General features: G+C 46.3%; 1 pseudogene; it reads left to right on the forward strand.

Moving 5' to 3' along the window:
- Positions 1-534: 534 nt before the first annotated feature.
- On the forward strand, positions 535-13,861 carry LOC119381225 (uncharacterized; annotated as a pseudogene).
- Positions 13,862-14,527: the final 666 nt, after the last annotated feature.

Consider the following 14,527-nt stretch of genomic DNA (forward strand, 5'->3'; position numbering starts at 1 on the left):
ACGTATCCCCCCTTTCCTCCCTAGCCTTGTCGCCCATCACTCGCGGATACAGCGCACCAAGCTCAAGAGCACAAAAACGATCATGTGGTTCCTCCGTCGTCTGCCTGCCTACCTCCTCTGTTCTTTTGATGATGGGCAGCAGTTAAGTGGATAGCGGAGCGGCAAAACACTTGGGATCCCAGGTCGCAAGAAAGTGAGAGAGAGAGAGCCGCGCGTGCTTGCGGCCCGACTTCCGGGAGCTTCTGGAAGGCTCCCTGTGGATGCTTATTTTGAGAGCCTTCTGCGAAGAGCCCATTTCTAAACTTGGCTAAAAGGACCCGGACCGTGGCTGGCGTTCCCTTCTGCGGCGCTTCCGGCTCTGACTGTGACGCCGCGTAGCTCTTTCTGTCGCCAAGGCGCGCGCCGCTCGGGCTTCCCCGGTGCAACGCACCCGCCGTGGTGTCCGCGCTCGGGCGCCGGTCCCATGAGGCTCCTTACCCTGTTCGCGTGGTTCGTATCCACTGCGGCCGACTACTCCTTGAGAAGGCGAGGCTACCAATCGGCGTTGCTCTGCACCGTGTTTTACCGAGCAGGACAACTTGAAGACAGCAGTCTTTTGCGCTAGAATATTGCCGATACAGGAGGAGAAGACATGGACAAAGGCCGACCCGTAATTACGAGGACAACGACCACTAGGAGCTATCGCTCTCCGACGGCCATTGGCGCCAGTGATAGTGGCGAGCTGTTTTGCGGGTGCCTGAACTTGGCGGTTTTCAACACGAGGACAGGCGTTTACAAGATCCTCGAAACGGTAAGGTTCACTCACGGAAGCGACTGAATGTACTTGCGCTTTACCACGCATGTTTTTCGCAGGGAAATAAGGAACTCTTGATGGACTGCGCCATATTTTACGCGACCTGGAACGCGAAGTGAAAGAGAAGTGACGGTGGGGCTGCTAGGTGGCGTTTTAGCCTCAAAAGAAACGTGAAAAGCGCATGCGTGTGAACGTCAACATGCGTATGAAACAGCACATTATGGCAGCGCGCGGTGCGGTGTTTTCAGAGCTGGAAACAAACGGACACGATCCTATAGGGTGATGCACCATTTGTCGTGCGAGTTTAGGCAGTTTTGCGAGTAACTTAATTAGGATAATTATTTAGCACGAATTTGGTAATAACTGCTAACAGAAAAGATTCACAGGTTTGTGCAAGGAGTGGCTAACAAAACGCCGTTAGTCTCATCGTATAGCGTGTCATTTCCCCCTTTTTACGTTAGCTTGGCGCAAGTCAGCTGGGAGACACGTGTCTTGTCCACTTGTTTCGACCTCGGTCATCGTGTGCATTTCGCTGTCATAAATATTTTTGGCGTGTATTGTATGCTTAATTGACAACTGCCTTTAATTATTAGGGGATACGATAAACAATTATATTTTTTTGCAGGGCAGATACGGATTCGCAGCAAGGGCGGACAGAAAGCATCCTTTCGGATCATTTCGTAGCCTATACCGCATTTACTGGAATATAGAATGACTTTTTTTTTTCTGCCGATATTAACCAAGAAGAGCTGCATGTCGACGTACATTCGTAGCCGAGAGTTCTCGACAAATGTTCTTGAACAAAGCTGCTATATACCGACCTATAGCGCTGTTTCCGGGCCCGTGTCAAACAGCTAGCGTCGGCTACACTGGCTCATTGCGTACGTATACCTGTGAGAACTAGATATAACGAAAATATAAAAAAAGAATATAAAAAATGTGAACCATTCCACTCTGTCAAGGTGGATGACCAGCGAAGGTGTTTAGCACACGACACAGAGGCGACACGTAATTTCGAGCCCGATCGCACACTTTGCAACTAAATGAGAAATTTGCGTCCAGAACGTCTATTTTGAAGTTAGGGTATGCTCCTTTAGAGTTTTTCCATTTGCGCAGCATGGTACATGCGTCTTTTTACCGCATTCTCCGTTTGGCGACATGCGCCTTCTCGTCTGGCTTGTCATATGCTCTTGGAGGTTTCGCGCACGATCTTCGTTGGCGTTTGTTGCCCGTGTGTTCCCCTTCTTCATTTTTAGTGGACCGGTGCGAGTGGTGGGTTTGCTCAATTTGTGTGGCACATACGGTTTTCATTTTTGTTAATGCACAGGAAAAATACATATGTAAAACATTGGCGTAGTCAGGAGGAGGAGGGATTCAACCCCCCCCCCCCCCCCACGTAAATTTTCAATTGTGCGTCTGTATATATACACGCAAACATACAAACGCATGCACAAACATACATAAAGGGTGATTGAACTCTCCCCCCCCCCCCCCCCCCCCGGCGAAATCAAAAATCCTGACAACGTCCCTGATGTAAAACTAAGAAAACGGGTGAAAAAAAATGCAGCTTGGTGGCGCAGTTACTTGCATCGACTAGCATGCAACGTTTGATAGCCGAGCTTGCGGTTGTGGAATACGGCGTAAAGCAGCCGTAGAATAACTCGATCACGCCTATATGTTTGAGAAAGCCGTTTAACCACACTAACTGAGGGCGCAAAGACCATGCTTAGCAGTCGAGAGTCCCCGTTTTATTTTCTCGTGTTGGGCCGACTCTTGTTCTTTTGTTGGTCCGCCGGCGCTTGCGATGGAAACAACGCGGTAATTTATTGGTGTGTTTTACGTTCGAGGTTTTTCGTTTCCTAAAAGTGCGCCAGTCGACGTATATACGAATTGTTATTAAGGCGAAAGCCTTAGAGGCCTCATCAAGCGCGAAAATTCTCCGTCGGAGTCGGCGGCGTCAACACGAGTGACGAAAAAAAGAAATATGATCGCGTGGTGACGTCACCATATGACATCATCATGTCACTATGACGTCACACTACGTGACGTCACACAATGACGTTCTCACATCACATCGTCGCTTGGTCGAAGGTGGGCCGGTCACGGAGGCTGTGCAAAACCAGGTGAAGTGCACAAATCTTGCAATGCCTCCGAGGCAGTGCAAAACCACGTTAGGTGCAGAAAGCTTTCAGAGGGTACGGGGTAGGATCAATACGTCGACTGAAAAGGAAAAGAAGATGGCTTTCGCCTTCGAGTCATGCATAAGGGGGGGCCCCGTGAGTTTTTCCTTCTTTTTTTTGTAATTTCTTGGTGAGTACAGTGTACGTACGAGTGTCGACCTGTTTTCGAGTAAAGACGATAATTAAATAGGATTCGGTTTTTAGGTTTTTAATGGTCAAATATAGTTAATGCTGAGGAAATAACGAATCAGTTTTAAGGCAGATCAAGGTACCTCCCCCCCCCCCTTTTTTTTTTAAGCACACAAGCGCGAAGAGCTAGAAACCTAAAACGAGCGTGTCAGGAGCCTGCATAATCATGCCTCAAGATTAAGTCACGGGGTGAGGTGTTGAGCATGCATGTAGGAAGGCGAAAAAAGGCTTCTTTTTCCTTCCTCCGTGTTGGCATGCGAGTTGCGACATCCAGTCAGCGATCTGGCTAGTTGCCTGCTCTAGTTGCCGCTGGTGGGATACGAACGTACGACCTCCATATCACGCGTGCGATACACTACCAATTGTCCGTGGCGGCGGCCGTTTTCCCGCCCACTTCCTTGCGTATTAATTAGGGGTGTGCGAATATTCGAAAGTTTCGAATATTCGTCGAATATTACATTCGAAATATTCGTATTCGATTCGAAAATCGTGTATTCGAAAAGTTTCGAATATTGATAACTTCGAATATTCGAAAAATCGGATGTGCGATTCGGTTATCATGCATAAAATAACTCGTCTTCCACATTTCTGCTGCGTTCGTATAGCTAAAAACGTTGCCGAGAGGAGCGATAAACATCGCAAGTACACTGAGGCACGATATCTGCCTGCGACGAGCGCCCCAATACGTATGATTTATTGCTGGTGCATCTCCGGCGTGCAGCGCTGTTAGCGATCATGTAACCGTACATTTTCAATACTATGCGGCCGTAACGTGCCGCACTACCACTCGTTCCCTATGCGGGACCACTTCTGAAGAAAGACAGTGACCCACGTGACTGGTGGCGGACTGTAGGCACCTTCAGATGCTCCAGTCTGGCAAAGCTTTGCCTCATGTACCTCCCTATACCAGCCACTTCCGTTCCAAGCGAGCGTGCCTTTTCAGTGGCAGGGGAGGGGGGGGTGGGTTGTCTCTGCTGCCTGATCATGTGGAGCAACTTATATTTCTTCATAATAACATCTAGTCATTACTTTCATTGTGCTAGCCTGGACATTGTGTTCTGGAGATAGCAGTGTATGTTGTGTTGCCAGTCCGGCTGTTAATGTTTTTTTTTTTTTTTCAAATAGCTACATGTTAAATGAAATATTGTATTGGAGGCATTTTTCCTTTGATATTCGATATTCGATTCGATATTCGAAGGTGAATATTCGTATTCGATTCGTATTCGAAAAATTCGATATTCGCACACCCCTAGTATTAATGTATTTGCAACCCTGGGAGTGTCGGCCGGCGCCAATCATGGCCATGGCGGCCAGTGTGGAACGTTCTTTTTGCCCGATGGTGTTACGTAGTATGTGAACTTCCACGATATGGCAGCTGACCGCGTGAGGAAGAGGTTGTGGGATCGTAGCCTGCCGGCGGAACGCTATCTTTCCGTCCACCTTCGTGTCCTTTTATCTCATAATTACTACACTTCAATTAAAAACTACATTTAACGCTTAGTAAGCTTTCCATTGCTTCAATATCCGTTGGCTTCATACGGCTGTTTCTTTAAGGCAGTTGCAAAACGTTTTAACGCGATAGCGACAAAAAGCTCGCTTTTCAGAAATTCCAGTGTCGGCGGCGGCTCGTTGGCTGTGAGCGAAAAATCAGCGTCCGAGAGCAAACATTCGAGATAGATGCGAATAAGTAATAAAAAAACTTCGATTCGAGTGGGAATCGAACACAGGCGCTCTGCGTGGCAACCAGGTGTTCTACCACAGAGCCACGCAATTGAAAATGTTCAATTTTGCATGTGTATAGACACTCGCACGAAACGCACACACGAACATACCTAAAGTATAGTTGACCCCCCCCCCCTTTCCCTAGCTACGCCGTGCGATGTAGCACGTCTCCCATACCTACACGTAGTAGAATGCATTTGTTTTTTTTGTTCCTATTTCTCCTCATATTTACGCTAACTGGTGAGACTGTTTGTAGAAAAACGACGGTGCTCGAGTGACGTTCTCTGACAGAGGTGTGCAGGTTTGGGGTAGTGGGGAAATACCGAGCCATTCTGGCCATGTGAACACCCACTTGTTAACAATATTGAAGTATCTTGCAAAAGTCTGGTAGCGTGGTAAGGGTGTTTGTGCCTTGCTAGTTTACCGTCATACACGTAATCACTATGCTGCCGAACGCGTTGCAGACGATGAAGAATTTTTCAGCATTTACACATCGCGAAAGCTTCGCTTGTAATAGATTTTAATGTGTGTGTTTCGTTTTCATATTTTTTTACGAACATAATGAATGTAATGTGCGTGAACAAGCCGAGCGTTTCGTGTATCGCTGCTTTATGTGTAGTGCCGAAATTTTACACGTAGATATATGCTGGAGCACATACAAACACAGGAACATACATAACGAAAGTTAGGAACCCTGCCCCCCCCCTCCCCAAGTGAATTTCTGTCTACGCCCCTGCTTGAGCTTGGGGACTGCGTTTGCATGCACACACGTTCAGTGACACTTAAATTAATAGCTGGCACATCGTATACAGATGAACATACATGCGGGCGCAGCTTTTCTATCTTGCGGATAAGTGTAAGCGTTTCAGTCTATTGACGATAGAAACGCCGATATTCATTTTTAATTTTTGCGTCACATGTATTATTTTTGAAGGAAAGGGGAAATTTTAAGGGCTCGTTTTTCCTTGTTATACACAATATTAATGAGAACTAACAGACAATAATGCCAAGGAAAGTATAGGGGATATTAGTAGTAAATGTAATGTAAATGCGAAGAAAGAAAAGTGGACGAAAAGATAACTTGCCGCGGGCAGGGACCGAACCTGCGACCTTCGAATAACGCGTCCGATGCTCTACCAACTGAGCTACCGCGGCGGCCACCTCCCCCGTCCACTTTATGGGGTATATATGTGCATTTTAAACGTGGAGTGTCAGTCAGCGCCGCCAGTAGCCATGACGGCGAGTGTGGAACACTCTTTTTCTGCCATTTGGCGTCACGTAGTACGTGAACTTATTACGAGCTGGCAGCTGACCAATAATCCCTCGCCTACTACATGAAAGCTACGTGAACTACGTGAACTTATTACGAGATGCCAGCTCGTAATAAGTTCACGTGCTACGTGACGACAACAGGCAGAAAAAGAGTGTTCCACACTCGCCGTCATGGCTACTGGCGGCGCTGACTGACACTCCACGTTTAAAATGCACATATATACCCCATAAAGTGGACGGGGGAGGTGGCCGCCGCGGTAGCTCAGTTGGTAGAGCATCGGACGCGTTATTCGAAGGTCGCAGGTTCGGTCCCTGCCCGCGGCAAGTTATCTTTTCGTCCACTTTTCTTTCTTCACATTTACATTACATTTCCTTGGCATTATTGTCTGTTAGTTCTCATATGTATTATTTTTGTCGTTCGCCCATCCTATTCCACGAAAATTTAAAAATATTTTTGCATTTTATGGCAACGCACGCCTGTGAATGACAACGAAACAGTTGGCGGTTAGCGGCTGCGCGGTCATGTGCCCTTCGTCTTTTTTTTTTTTTTTTTTGTTCCCCCAATGGACCAAGACGAGTTATCTGTGCGGCTGTGTTTCATCTTCTGGGGTTGTGTGCAGGCACTGTCAAGCATCTCGCTGTGCCTGATCCTGTGGTACGGGACGCCCGTCTGGCTTCTGCTAGGACCCGCCTACCCGTTCTACCTCACAGCGGTCACCTGTTCGCTCATGGGCTCTGCCACCTTCCTGCTGGCATACCTTGTCTCCAGGAACACATTCCTCGTAGCCAGGGGCACCGTGCTGGTATTACACACCTTTCCCGCACACATTGCCCGCTTGCTGATGCTCGTCACCCGGAACCGGGATTGAGTTAGCAGCTCTGGACCGAGTTTTGGCACGAAAGCCTCATTTTACCGATAATGGTTGACCTTTTAAATATGATAGTCGTGACGCGTTCAAGTTTGTTTGATTTGATCATTCATTGAATATTCTCCTTACTTCGCGCTGCTCCTTGTAAAAAAAAAAGGATGTTATTTGGTTTTATTCATTATAATCTTGTACAAATGAAAATAAAAGATAAATACATTACAATGCCATAATGAACATGACAAAAAATAATGCTGCAATTGTTTACTATCGTTAAACCAATATAATAAACAAATGGTTACGTCCGATTCATCAACGTACTTATAAATGATTCAAGTGTTTTATATTCCACAATTTGCGATGCTGTCACGGACTGTTCTGGAAGAGAAATATGCTGGTAGTTGCGAAGTTTGACGTGTGAGTGCATTTGGCGTTGGGAGACTGAATAATATGGAACATTTTATTAACACAACGGCTATATTGTGATATTTCAAAAATACAATTTATGTTACGATAAATACATGAACAATCTCAGTATATTTGCATTTTTTGTTGTTTCTATTCTTATGTTGTTGTTTTTTCTCCGTAAAAGAAGGGATGTTGATGTCAGCAGAAACACTTAGTACAAGGGAATCTCGCAGAATTTCTTTCTACTATTATAGATACTCAAATTATTACTGTTGCGGGAAGGCGCTGCATGAGCCTGCTCTGTGCTGTCATCTACAGTAACTCAATTTGTGACTTTGTTAGTATGTATTCATGGAATTCTGGATGGTTACAGTTCCGTTTTCGGGGACTGTTAAGCAAACACGCAATTCAGCATGACAGTAGTGCGGTTGTCGTCATTATTTGTAGCATTGGCAGTGGACGAGTGGGCCGGTGGGGATGAGGTAAATTGGACGCCGTGCTGACGTTCACTACTACACGTTGCTTCAGATATACTCTTAATTTTTTTCGCCTCTCGAGTGTAGACACTCAGCTACATCGAAACGTAATTCAAGATTAGGTCCGGCTGACAACGAACCGTTTCTTGTCACTCTTCCGTGCTTTGTGCAAAACGCAGACAAGCATGGACAGTTTCACAAAACTCAGATGCGCACACGTAAAGAAAATGTGCCACCCAGACTCCAGTGTACAAACCACGGATTTAAGCATAAGGCAGGGCTCTTTTTTTTTTAATCGAATACATATTGACATAAGTACGCAATAGGTCGCGGGTGCATACATGCCTACGTGCATGGTCACGGGTTCTGTTTGTAATGTTCCTCAACTTCCTTGATCTTAAGGTGATATTACAGGAGCTTATCAACTGCAAAGGAAGTGCAGCATAAGCGCACTCTTGCATATGGCAATAGAGGTATGTCAAAGTTGAAATGGCGTATATTAACGTGCCGTGATTATACGTATTTCATGATTACACCAAACGTCTTTCAGCAAACACTTCCCTCGCCACGAAAGTGTTCGTTGCAAGTGGCCCGTGCCGGCCATTGGTCCCGCATATGGAGTGTCATGATACCGAAAGTACCGAAAGTGCATTCCTTGGCTGTCGATTCGAGCGCCGTTACACTGTGAAGTGCGCGTTTGCTGAACTGTGTCGTCTACGTGGGCTTGTTTTGCAGCAACAGATGCCTTTCACGAAGCTGCGCAGTGCATAACATTAGTGAGGGAGCTGGAGGGAAGTACGTTAATGCTGCAGCTGTCTCTGTTCTTTGGTGTTTCGAGTGGGTGCTATGATAAACGGATTGCTAAACTATGACGCGTAGGCGTCGTCCCGAGCGTGCACCGAATAACCGGCGCACTGCTTACGGCTCTACATTTTCAGGAGACGATACAGAACGGCGTCTCGTTTCTACTCCTGGGCGGATCGTCAGCGTTCCTGCTAGGTGCAGACGTACTTCTTCCTGTGGCCGATGTACTTGCTCATCCCCTTCTTCCAGGCCTACCCCGCCATGATGGCTGCTGGGGTAGGTGAACGTTGCTCGCCTTTGCGCTTTTGTCGCACCAGGACTACGGCCGCCAGAACTCGGAGGCCGTGTCCGGGGCAGACCGCGATCTCGAAAGCACCTCGCGGCGCGCTGTTATCGAGGCCACTGCGTTATAAGTTCTGCATGCGTACCTCAAGATGCGAATTAAAGGAGTGTAGGCACCAGAATCGGACGGTAACATGACACGAAGCTGACTACAGCATGATCCTTGCGTGCTTGCAAGGAATGCTGTGACCAGTGGCAGTGTCGAAGACACATGTATCTTGGATACTGCCTTAGATACTCTTAGGGTATCTTGTAACTGTATCGCGATACGTCTCGCAAGAGGAGCGTCTGTATCTGTATTTCCGATACTTTCAATAATGTGTCGTCTATCTTAAGATACAAGATACTGCTATAGAAACACCATCCTTGAGAAATTATAAACGTTGGCTGAACTCAGCTTCTTAAGTTGACAGTGCTGCCACTAAGCCAGCTGCATAAAACTAAAGACATTGACATTCTTTTTATCTTACCGCCAGTTTCCTTCAGCGAGGGCAGGTGATGAGGTCTGCGCGTTCTTACTGGTGGTGCGTATACGCTCCACCAGTAAGCGTATAGTCACGTTCAGGAGCGTATAGCCACGTGGTGGCACTCGCGCCATCTCGACAAAAACAAGCGCGCGAACGTCTACGCGCAGCCGACCTTCATTTTCCCTAATATCGACGAACCCAGCCTTCAAAGACAAGTACACAAGAAGAGAAGTTTTGACGACCGCACACACTGGGACTAGCAACAGTTTAATGAATACTCGAAAGGAAAGCCAAGACGCACATGCCCACATACATGATAATGTAGAGGTGAGAACGGTGGACATGAGACAAACGAAGCACAACCAAAACGCCCATGCGCCTTAAAAAAAAACTGTGGTGATAAAAACGCAGCGCATGGCACCTTTTAATAACGTTTCTCTAAAAACGTCACCTCTTTTCGTGATAACGATAAGGAAGGTACACTTATCCGCACCGATCATGTCCATGTTTTTGCATTTGGTACGCTTCAATTATTTCTCTCTCACGTTTCGTGGCTCCCTATATACCAATATTCTCGGTATCGTGAAAATGGATGAACAACCGCACGCTGTGCAATGAGCAGGCAAGTTCGCGCCTCCTCCTGAAGCGTCCTGGTTTTCTTTTCGAGTAGCTGTTATTTGATTAAACTGTTGCGCTAGCTGCAGCGTGCGTGGTCGTGAAAACGTCTCTTCTTGTGTACGCGTCTTTCAAGGCTGGGTTTGTCGATTTTCCAAGCTATGTACAAGCAGGCCCAACACCAGACTCTTATTCCCTTAATATTTTCTTCCTTTTCAGTTTTGTCTTTACCATGACACTTGCTCGTAGCCGCTGTACTGTGCTGCATACTCCGATGGGTGCGGCATCTATCGCGCAAATTATGATGCCGTTATAGTGACGTCGGAAGAATGCAAGAATAGGGTTGCTTTGTGTCCTGCGGCTTTCACACATAAGTGAGTTGAAATATCTCGTGGATGTATGTTTTACTTACATACGATGCCATTGAGTTATATGCAAATTAGATTCTAACAATTATCACACCATCGGTGCCGGTGGTAGATGCTACAGAACAAGCATTCACGTAACAGAACATATCTTGGCGTACTGTATCCTCGTTCTTCCTGCTTATTATTCAAGAATTTTTGTCAAATCATAATTTGATTGTTAGCACAGGTACTTTTCTTGCCTGTCCTCTGTTTGTATCTCATACATTACGTAGGCATCTGTATAGTGTTTCCCGTCCGTTTACTGCAATGTGTTTTGCTGTTAAAATACGGTCTCTGCTTTATTCGTATTTTTAACTGTCTGCGTCATTCCCACTGTTTACATATCTGCATCCCATTTGAGCGTCCTGCTATGTCAAGACGATGTTGAGGACAAGGGTAAAATGATCCGGCCGTGCCAGGTGTATACAGTAACCAAAATTCTGGCTACGGCTTAGTAAAATAGCGAAATTGAGTTTGCAATATAATAATGAAAAATATAAGAAAACATCTTACAGATGTTAGGAAGGAGGTTCAAGAAACGTTATAATACCAAGTACTCCATCTTTCTCATGAGCGTCCCCACGAGCCGTTTTATGCCATTTTCCATAGGTGCTGAGTTTTCTATTGTCTGACCTTAACATCTAAGTTTACGATACATAATGCTCAATTGTCGCAGCTTTTAGGAGGCGCCTGTATCGTTTATATAGAGTGTTTCAGGTAACTAGAACCAAATATTTACAAAAAAGTGATTAACCTCAACTGAATGAAACCAAGGACATGGTTTTCCGTCATGTGGAGATCGTTAGCATATTTTTATATTGCGCTTAATTGATTAATTAACTAAGATCAATTATGCTACATTTTTAATATTCACTGTAGGGCCAAGTGTGTTTCGTTACGTTGTAGAAGGCATTAAAAATTACACCATCTCCCGCTAAAGGGGACCATGAGGCGATGCGAAGCCGGAGCACTTGCACGATCGCGTTCCGTTGGCGTTCGTTGGGCATGCTACCGACCTCGCGTCGTGGAACGCGAAGAGGGACGCTACGCGCGTCGTATCTTCCATCTAGCCTGGCCGTTAATTCTCACAGGGCGAGCGGGGAACGCGGTCGACAGGCGGGCGAGAGGGGGGCAGCGTAGGAGAGGAGAGAGAAGAGGAGGGGACGCGCATGCGCTCGAGCTCATCGCGGCGTTGCGCAGGAGAGAATTTCGGCATGTCTAGCCCGCGTTTCAGAGGAAGAGTGGAAAGGGGGAGGGGAGGGGGAGGGGGAAAGTGGAGAGGGGAAGTGGAGAGGGAAAGTTGCGAGAGGAGGGGGAGAGGGAAGTAGAGAGAAAGTGGAGAGGGGAAGAGGAGAGGGAATGTAGAGAGGGGAAGGGGAGAGGGTGAGGGGAGAGGAGGTGTGTGGGGAGGGTATGCGCATGCGCAGTAAGGGTGGTCACGCCGCACACCACCGGATTGAGCTCGGCCTTAAGATACTTCGCATCTAAAAACGACCGATCCAATTTTTTGAGGCAACGTACGTGCCGGCGTTTCAAGAAAGCCCGCGAAATATGACCACATGACTGCTCTCGTGCGCTGCCGTACTGCAGCGCTCTCAAACGTGCTTCGATCGAAACAACCGGCACACGGACTTTGATGAAATAAGCGACCGCAACTCTAGGCATCGGCTACACAGTGCGTCAGTATTCTTGACGGTCGCACTCGGCAAGCAAACGCCATCGCCCCCGAGAAGCGCTAGGCTATGATCCGCGCGCCCGTTGTTTCGCTTAGAAGACATCTAGCAAACGCTTCACGCCAGCCGATAAGTATAATATTACAAGTCATTGAAGCTTTGTGTCCTCAATGTATACAAGATACCTCACAAAAAGCATCGCTACCAGCGTTGTTGTTGCTGTAAACCTGTCGGGTGATCCGATATCGCGAAACCGGTAATATGTTTACGGACATAGTAAGACTGCACAACAGTATTTGGGATCGTGCGAAGGCTTCTTATTGACGTTTTTGTAAGTGGATGGCAACCCTCTAGCTGGTCGGCAAGCAGAGCAGCTTCTCCCATCAGTTATAAAAGTGAGAAGCAAAACCACTAACAGCGCTGCTGTCATGTTTAACAGTCAAATCAATCCCATTAAGTTGTTTCAGAATTAAACTAATATACTTTGAGCAATGAAAAAATCAGCAAACAGTGCGTGGGTGCTGGAGCCGATGTTTCGACAAGTGGACTTGTCTTCATCAAAGCTGGAACTCATCAAAGCACCCACCCACTGTTTACGGATGTTTTCATCGCAAGCTTCCATCTTCCCCTTCCTGCCGTCTTTTTTTGGATACTCTGAGCAGGAAAGACCGAACTTTTGGGATACCAACAGCCATTTTATTAAAATTAAACAAGGTTTGTCGCAGATAAGTAAATTTGGAGCGAATGTTTCTGTAAATAGGCGTTTGCTGCTTCATTATATAACAACAAATTTACACATTTATCGAAGTATCTTAAGATACAATTAGGAAGTATCGTATCGGATACAATAATTCCGAAATTATCTTGCATCTCTATTTCAAATACTTCTTGCCCGAGTATCTTGTATTATATCGCGATACAATTTCAAAGTATCTTTGCCCAGCCCTGGCTGTGACGAATTTTGACGGAGAACAGACGACTTAGAGCTAATTTCTTTCAATTTTGTAGTCTAGAAGAAAAGCGTGACTCCTTTGCCAGACTTATCGCGATAACCATTAGCGAAAACATCAAAAGCTAGCTGCAAAAGGTGCGACGTTGGAGATCTGTACGGCGAACATGATGAATGCGACCATGTGTATTGCGACCATGTGTGTTCGAAATCTTCATCCCAAGCTTTTCGCGTCTACGCACCTCTAACGCTTTTAGGGAGGTGCCCGATAAAATCAGCGAGGAAACGTGGCGTGCTTGTGCTTGAAGAAACGAAAAACCAGCTTACGGACGCGTTCACAAGAGGAGAAGACGACAGACACTCGCTGGAACTAGCAACAGGTTTAATGAAACCATCACACAAAACGTTCCCAGGAACGCCAAGCGCGCATGCGTCTTACATAAAACACGTGGTTCACAACAAAAGAGATAACAACATCAGTACCCACATTTTTCTAAATAATCAATCTCTTTCATTGAAAGTGACAGCGAAGGTACATTAACGCAGTTTTTTGAGCCATGTTTCCAGATTTGATACGCTTCAATCAATTCACGTTCATATTGCGTGTTCCCCTTACCAATGATTTTGCGTGCATTTCAGGTCAGAACAGCCGCACAACCGGCAATGCGCAGGCAGATTTGCTCCTCCTCCTGACCTGAGAGACGCTTCATGTTTGTTTAGGCGGACATTAATGCATCGTCCCGTTTGTCCAATATACACGCAACCACACGACAATGGTATACGATAAATAACATTTGCAATGCATGAAGTAAAACAAGATTTATGACCTGTACAGAGGGCACTCCTGGGTTTCCGCCCATCAATCCTGCCACATAGACTTGATAGCTTACACGGCGCCGAAAACACAACGCGAACACCATGCCGTGTGGCAACCTTTTTCACGTTATGTGAGACCTTATTAATATACGGCATGACTTCTACTCTCTTGCGGTCGTCATGGGCAGCTTTTTTAGCACTGCTAACTCGTTTTGCATTAGTTGTCTGTTTCACCTTTTTTAGTTTTGTCTCAGTTACCGCCTTGAGAACAGTTTTGGGGAAGCCAGCCGCCTCCAGACGTTTTATCTGTTCTTTAAAACTTTGCTCCATCAAGTGATGGCAGCTTCTGTTCAGGGCATTGTTGATGCATAAGGTGGCTATGGCTCCCTTCACGATTTTAGAGCGTGATGAGTCAAATGGTAGAAGGTTTTTCTGGGTACGGGGCGCGTACATCCAACACACGTGACCGTTATTAGAAAAGGTTAGTCTTAAATCTAAAAACCTTATCACATTGTCTGAAGCTAGTACCTTAGTAAACGTAAGAGCTT

This window comes from Rhipicephalus sanguineus, chromosome 1, assembly GCF_013339695.2.
Source record: "Rhipicephalus sanguineus isolate Rsan-2018 chromosome 1, BIME_Rsan_1.4, whole genome shotgun sequence".
Classification (NCBI taxonomy): Eukaryota; Metazoa; Arthropoda; class Arachnida; order Ixodida; family Ixodidae; genus Rhipicephalus; species Rhipicephalus sanguineus.